The sequence below is a fragment of the Muscardinus avellanarius genome (assembly GCF_963383645.1).
Source record: "Muscardinus avellanarius genome assembly, chromosome: 11".
Lineage (NCBI taxonomy): Eukaryota > Metazoa > Chordata > Mammalia > Rodentia > Gliridae > Muscardinus > Muscardinus avellanarius.
Genome location: NC_137797.1, coordinates 79487241 through 79494805, shown reverse-complemented (window position 1 = coordinate 79494805; position 7565 = coordinate 79487241).

The window sequence follows — 7565 nt, the reverse complement described above, 5'->3', positions numbered from 1 at the left end:
TTATTTCTCTGCTGATAGTGTTCTCTGGCTATGAAAACCGCTGATTTTGTGGCAATAGAGATCGAGTGTTAGCTGGACTTGTAAACGCTACTTTTCTTGGTTGCCATCTTCCCAGAAGTACATCTGATAGAAATCTTGAAGATCCAAAGTGCATGTTGGTTTTCCCATTATATCTCACACTGAACAAGTAAATGCTTCATTAAGTAATGCCAATAAGAGTGAAAGCAAAAGGAAATCAATATAATATGAAAAACTCATGGAAGGTCTTAGAAATTAGTATAAACTTTTATTTATTTGTGTGTGTGTGTGTGTGTGTGTGTGTGTGTGTGTGTGTTACTAAGGATTAAACTCAGGGACATTTTACCTGTGAATTATACCCCAGTCCTATTTTATTTTGAAACAGGGTCTACTAGGTCGATGAGAATCTCACTACTTGCTGAGGCTGTCCTCAAACCTGTGATCCTCCTGCTTTACCTCCCAAGTACTGGGATTACAAGTGTGTCCAACTATGCCTGTTTCTAAAGCAAACTTTATTTTATTTTTGGTGGTACTTGGGGTGGAACCCAGAGTTTTTCTACCTCCAGGCTATAGTCCCAGACCTATTTTATATTTTCTTTGAAAACAGGGTCTCACTAAGTTGCTGAGAGCCTCACTAAGTAGCTGAGGCTGGCTTCGAACCTATGCGATCCTCCTGTCTCAACCTCCCAAGCGCGGGGGTTACAAGTCTGCACCACTGGACAACAGGGATGGGGTATCTGGGCATGGTGGCGCACGCTTGTAATCCCAGCACTCAGGAGGCTGAGACTGGATGATCATAGTTTGCGGACCACCTCACTTCTTAGTGAGGCCTTCTGCAACTTAGACACTGTTTCAAAAATAAAGAATAAAAAATAGGGCAGGGGGTGTAGATCAGAGATTGAATGCCCAGGGGTTTCATCCTCAGACCTACAAACAGAAAAAAAAGGGGGGGTACAGCCAGGTAAGAAAGGAAACAAAAGTAACATATGGACATGTTATCACTCCCTGATTCAACCTTCAGAAACCTTCCACTCCCATTAATACAGTAGATTAGCTAAAATTTTTCTTTTTCAGTACTAGAAATTGCCTCAGGGCCCTCGACATGCTAGGTAAGACCCCATCCCTACATCTATTATTTAAAACAAAACAAAACAAAAATAGTGGGACTAACAGACTCACCCCAGTGTGATGGCATATTTTGAATCCCAGATACTTAGCAGGCTGAGGCAGGAGGATCAAAAATTCAAGTCCAGCCTGGGTTATTTAGCAAGACCCTGTCTCAAAATAAAAAGATAAAAAGGCTGAGGGTGTAGTATACTAGAATGCTTGATTAGCATGCCCAAGACCCTGGGTTCAGTACCCAGTATTGTAAAAAATCAATAAAACACCCATGCTAAAACCATCCAAAACCCATCATCAAGGCATGAATAATTATAGTATTAAGGACCAATAAACAAGACTCTCTTGACCTAGTTTTCTCAAAACTGAGGGTTAAAAATAATTAATAATTGGGATGTAATCTCTCTTCCAAAGTCCAGTGACCAGCTGAAAATTGAATTCACAATTCTTCTTGTCACTCCCTCTGTACAGAGATTAATAGACAGTCTTGTTTGGCTTGTGTGTGTGGTACTGAGGGTGGAACCCAAGGGTAGCTCCAGACTATACTCCCAGACCTATTTTATACTTTATTTGGAAACAAGATCTAAGTTGCTGAGAGCCTCAATTACTAGCTGAGGCTGGCTTTGAACCTGTGTGATCCTCCTGTCTCAGCCTCCCAAGTGCTGGGATTACAAGTGTGCGCCACCACGCCCGACCTGTTTGGCTTCTTTTATCTTTACATATACATACATACATACACACAAACACACACAGTATATATATATGAAGAAAGAGGGAGAGAGAGAGGTGTGTGTACTGGAGATTGAATTCAAGGGCAGTCTACCTGAGTTATACCCCCAGCCCTATTTTATTTTTTAATTTTGAAACTGGGTCTTGCTAGGTTGATGAGAGTCTCACTGCTTGCTGAGGCTATCCTTGAACCTAAGATCCTCGTCTCAGCTTCCCAAATACTGGAATTACAGGTGTGTTACAGGTGTTTGCCACCATACCCAGCTATATTTTTATATTCTAATAAATTAAAAATGACTTTTTATTCTAAGTGAAAGTGGTCCCTTAAACTGTTTAACTTATTCTGTGCTAAAAATATAGACTTTTTGGTCTTCTATTAAAGACCAAAAATTAAACTCTTGGGCTTAAGCTTAATCACTCACTAACTCTGTTCTTTTTTGGAAGAGAACTAAACCTACTTCCTCTTTTAAAGATGTGTTCACAATTTTGTTTGCCCTTTAGTTACCTTCTCCCAAGCTGTTTTTGCAATGTCTTAGCTTTTCCTGTTCTTCATGCATCCAAAAGTTAGGTGGAGGATTTCATTATTATTGAGTTAAAAAGGATAATGAAAACATATTAAGTGTCAATTAATAAATCATGGATGGATTCCCATCTGGTTTCTGAATTTTCTTGCTAAAAAAGTTCATAGAGAAATGATGATATGGTAGCTTTCATACATATTCCCTTCCTCCATAGCATATCTAAACCTAGATTCACATTTCGAAATGAGTTTTTATAAATTATCTCTGTATAACCTTATTTAAACAAGAGATTTGAGGCAGTTTATAAGAAAAAAGAAAAACAAATAGAAGAATGTGGAAAAATAGATTATCAAGAATAAGAAGACTGGCCATTTACTCCTACATAAATTATTAAAATTGAGCCCATTCTTACTCTGACATTTCTCACAACTCCAGCAAAAATTGAAGACAATCAAGCTGGGCATGGTGGCTGACACTTGTAATTCCAGCGCTTGGGAGTCTGAGAAAGGAAGATCGCACAGGTTCGAAGCCAGCCTCAGCTACTTAGGCTCTCAGCAACTTAGTGAGACCCTGTTTCCAAAGAAAATATAAAATAGGTCTGGGAGTATAGCCCGGAGGTAGAAAAGCTCCTGGGTTCCATCACCAGTACCACAATAAATAAATAAATAAATAAATAAATAAATAAATAAAATAATTGAAGACAATCAGTGATCAGCATTGTCCATAAAAATAGTTTATTTCTCAGGTGAAGTAAAGCTCTTTCTAAAACAGCCCTGTATAAATTTATTTGGATGGAGTAATGTGACATATTTCTCCAGTATTTTCACAAAAGAAAATAACAGGCTTCATTCAGCTGTGTCTTGATTTAAAAAAAAAAAGTAGAGGGAAATGATGAGTTAGTTATCTCAAATTACCTGGCTTAAAATTTAAACTTTTAGCCTGGTGTGGTGGCGCACACTTGTAATCCCTGCGCTTGGGAGGGAGAGACAGGAGGATCGAGGTTCGAAGCCAGCCTTGCTGTCTTGAGACCCTGTTTCCAAATTAAAAAAAATATAAAATAGGTCTGGGAGTATAGCCTGGAGGGAGAAGGGTTTCCAGGAACCCCAGTACCCCCCCCCACACACACACAAATTAAACTTTTGGCAATTCAAACTGGAGTAATAAATTAGTAGTTGGCCCAAACTATTAGCTATACCAACATTATTAGCTGTAAACATAAAAAAGTCCTAATATTTTCCATGTGTACTTGGAGTAGGCATTTAGGCCTACATGAGTTTTCTAGAAAGAAAATATTTACATATTTTTAAGATATGAGTATCTATCCCCCTTTATAACCAACCCCTCGTATAGTACCTAGCAGCAAAAATATACCCAATAGTGATGTAGGACAAAACCTACATTAAGAAAATACTGCAAGTATTACAATAGTAAATTATGCTCTACAATCCCAACTACAAGGGAAAAAAAAGATTCAGAATGTGAAACATCCCAGAGCACTGAAATTTCCTAGAGCGCTCAGTGATTTTTCCACTGAGGTGTATTACCATATTGCTCAGAATTGACTCATTCTATAAAGGCAAGATAGGTTTACAGGCTAGACTCAAAGCCTAATTAATGCATTAAAAACATGTGAGCCGGGTATGGTGGCACATGTTTGTAATCCTAGCATTCGGGAGACTAAGACAGGAGGATTGTGGTTCACAGGAGGATTGTGATTCACAGACAGCCTGAGCTACTTAGTGAGGCCCTTTGCAACCCAGTGAGACAGTTTCAAAAGAATAAAAATAGGGCTGGGGTATAGCTCGGAGGTAAAATGCCCCTGGGTTTCATCCCCAGTCCCGGAATTAAAAAAAAAAAAAAAAAAATGATCTGGGCAAGTGGGGATGTACACTGGGAAGTCACTCAAGGAAAACTTTTTTTTTTTTTTTTTGCAGTTCTGGGGATGGTACCCAGGGGCATTCGACCTCTGAGCTACACCCCCTGCCCTATTTTTTATTCTTTATTTTTTTTGAAACTGGGTCTCACTGAGTTGCCGAGGGCCTAAGTAGCTGAGGCTGTCCGCAAACCGCGATCCTCAGGTCTCAGCCTCCTGAATGCTGGGATTACAAGCGTGCGCCACCATGCCCAGCTTTCAAGGAAAACTTCTGTGACAGCTTTAAGTGAATGGGTTTTGGAGAAAATCATTCTGAAGTATCATACATATTGCTGCAGTAGTAACCATTCTACTAAATACAAGTTAAACTTTAATGACTGAGTCATTATGATGATTTGCCATGGCATATTGTTGAAGTCTTCAAAGCTGTTCCCTTCCCTTCCTAGAGATGCTTTCTTTTGTCCATGGCCTCCCACTACCCCCTCACCTCTACTGTCCCCTCCTCCCCTTCACAGTCTTCCATGCTTATCCTTGCTGGCCTTTGGTAGTAGTGAGACTTATTTTTCATCACCCTTAGCAGCCAGGGAAGGCATTCTTTTCCTTCTGCTTTCAAAAACTGATCAGCCGCATCCTGTGTTCTGTAACCTCCATTGTCTTTTGATTCCGCTCAGCTATTTTTGTCATTGATGACTTTTCTACATTTGTTGTTCCTGGCAACTAAGGGTGACTGGGAGTGAACTGAAGGTACTGAGTGCTAAGAAGTCATTGCATTATTTTACTGTTGTCCTCTCCTTGCACACACATTCTTCTATTTCCAGAGTATAGTGCAGAAGTATCTATCAATAGCTTATTAAATAGCCCAATTCCTACATCAGGTTCCTCAAAGATTCCAGAAAATAAGTCACAGACCAAGAACATAAAATAAGGGCCCTGGTAGAAAGTTAAAACTTCTAGACTATCTACTACTAATGCATATAATATGCCAAAACTACAATATTTTAAGTAACAAGGACTTATATGTGAAATCGAATAAATATGCTATCAACATAAACTAAGGTTGTGTGTGTGTATTTTACTGGGGATTGAGCCCACTGGCATTCTGCCTGAGCTAGGCCCCAGCCCTATTTTATTTTTTATTTTGAAACAGGATGTCACTAAGTTGAGACTGACCTCAAACCTGTGATCCTGATCCTCCTGTCTCAGTCTCCCAAGTACTGGGATTACAAGTGTGCACCACAACTCCTGTCTGGCTTTTCTTTTAAATATTTTCACCTTGTCTATTATTATCACTGTAGTTTTAATAAAAGCATTTAATAAAGAACACAACCTTTAAGTCAACTATTTTAATTTTTGGCCTCATTCACTTGTACTTTTATCAAAGTAAGGTAACTGAAAGACATCCAAATCCTTGCATCTTTGTTGTTGTGTGTTGTGGTGGTGATGGCAAACCTAGGGCCTTGCTAATACCAGGCAAACTAAGCTACATCCCTAGGCAAACTCCAAGAATTTTTTGTATGAAATTTATTTTAAAAACCTACTGCTAAACCCACATTGTAAATTAATGAAACTAAAAATATATACTATGTTCAGATTTTTTTTTTTGTACTGGAGATGGAATCCAGGGGCATTCTACCTCCGAGCTACATACACCCTCAGCCCTAATTTTTATTATTTATTTTCAAACAGGGTCTCACTATATAGTGGCTGAGGCTGTCCTCAAACTTCCTGTCTCAGCCTCTCAAATGCTGGGATTACAAGTGTGTTCCACCATACTCAGCTCTAAGCTCAGATTCTTAATCTTTTTGAACTATATATATATATATATATATATATATATATATTTTTTTTTTTTTTTTTGCAGGTCTGGGATGGAACCCAGGGGCATTTGACCACCAAGCTACACCCCCTATCCTATTTTTTTTATTCTTTATTTTGAAACTGGGTCTCACTGAGTTGCAGAGGGCCTCACTAAGTAGCTGAGGCTGTCCACAAACCGCGATCCTCTGGTCTCAGCCTCCTGAATGCTGGGATTACAAGCGTGCGCCAGCACACCCAGCCTTTTTGCACCTTTTAACATTAGGCATAAGTATATAATTTGCATGTTTTCCTGGTACAGTTCAGGTATACCAGTTCCTGGTATAGTTCAGGTACAATGAAATGAAGGCAGGTGAATATAATTGCAATAAATAAAAGGAAACTAAATTTCAGGCTAGACATCACAGTTCATTTTTCCAGTCTCCTAGTACATACTGTCAAAAAAAAATTTTTTTTTTTTTTGTGGTACTGGGATGGATCCAGGACCTTTCTACCTGTAAGCTACACCCCCCAGCCCTATTTTTATTCTTTATTTGGAAACAGGGTCTCACTGAGTTGCTGAGCCTCAGTAAGTAGCCGAGGCTGGCTTCAAACCTATGCAATCTCCTATCTCAGCCTCCCAAGTACTGGGATTACAAGTGTGTGCCCCCACACCTGGCTCCTGTCAAAATTTTCTAATTATGGAAAGATGGTCTTCCTGGGACCAGAGTAAACATCTGATGTTACACTGAAAATTTAGTATCACCTATAGAACAGAACACTATTCATTTTAGTCATCCAAGAGGGCACAAAAATAATTTTTGTTACAAAAAAAGACTTTTGTATTTTAGTAATGGGATCTTACTTATAATGACAATAAAAGCTCACATTTATTGAGCAACTAGTATGTGTTGAGTTAAATATTTCATATATATTGACATTTAATCCTCCCAACAATCCTGTGACTTAAATATGATCATTTATCCCTGATTTATAGGTGGAAAATAAGTTTGAATAATTTGCTCACTAAAACTCACTTAAGGCCAGGCGTGGTGGCACACGCTTGTAATCCCAGCATTCGGGAGGCTGAGACAGAAAGATCCCATTTCATGGACAGCCTTAGCTACTTAGTGAGGTCCTTCGCAACGCAGTGAGGCCCAGTTTCAAAAATAAAAAATAGCTCTGGAGGTGTCGCTCAGAGGTACAAGGCCCCTGGGTTCTATCCCCAGTACCCAAAAAAACCAAAAACCTCACTGAGTTCTACAACAAGCACTCAAGCACCATTCAGCACTTAATCTCCATGCCATACTGTCTTTCCTGTACAGAATGATGAAATGTTCTATTCAGATAAAATCCCACCCTTTATCAAATTTCTCTCTTATAGTTCATTAAAGTACATGCTATTAAGTATTTGGTCATAAGATGCAAAGCTTTAAAAGTATAGTTTTGACTTAAGAACTAGGATATTTTGCCTATAACAATTATTTTTAATTTTTACTGTCCCCAAAAAC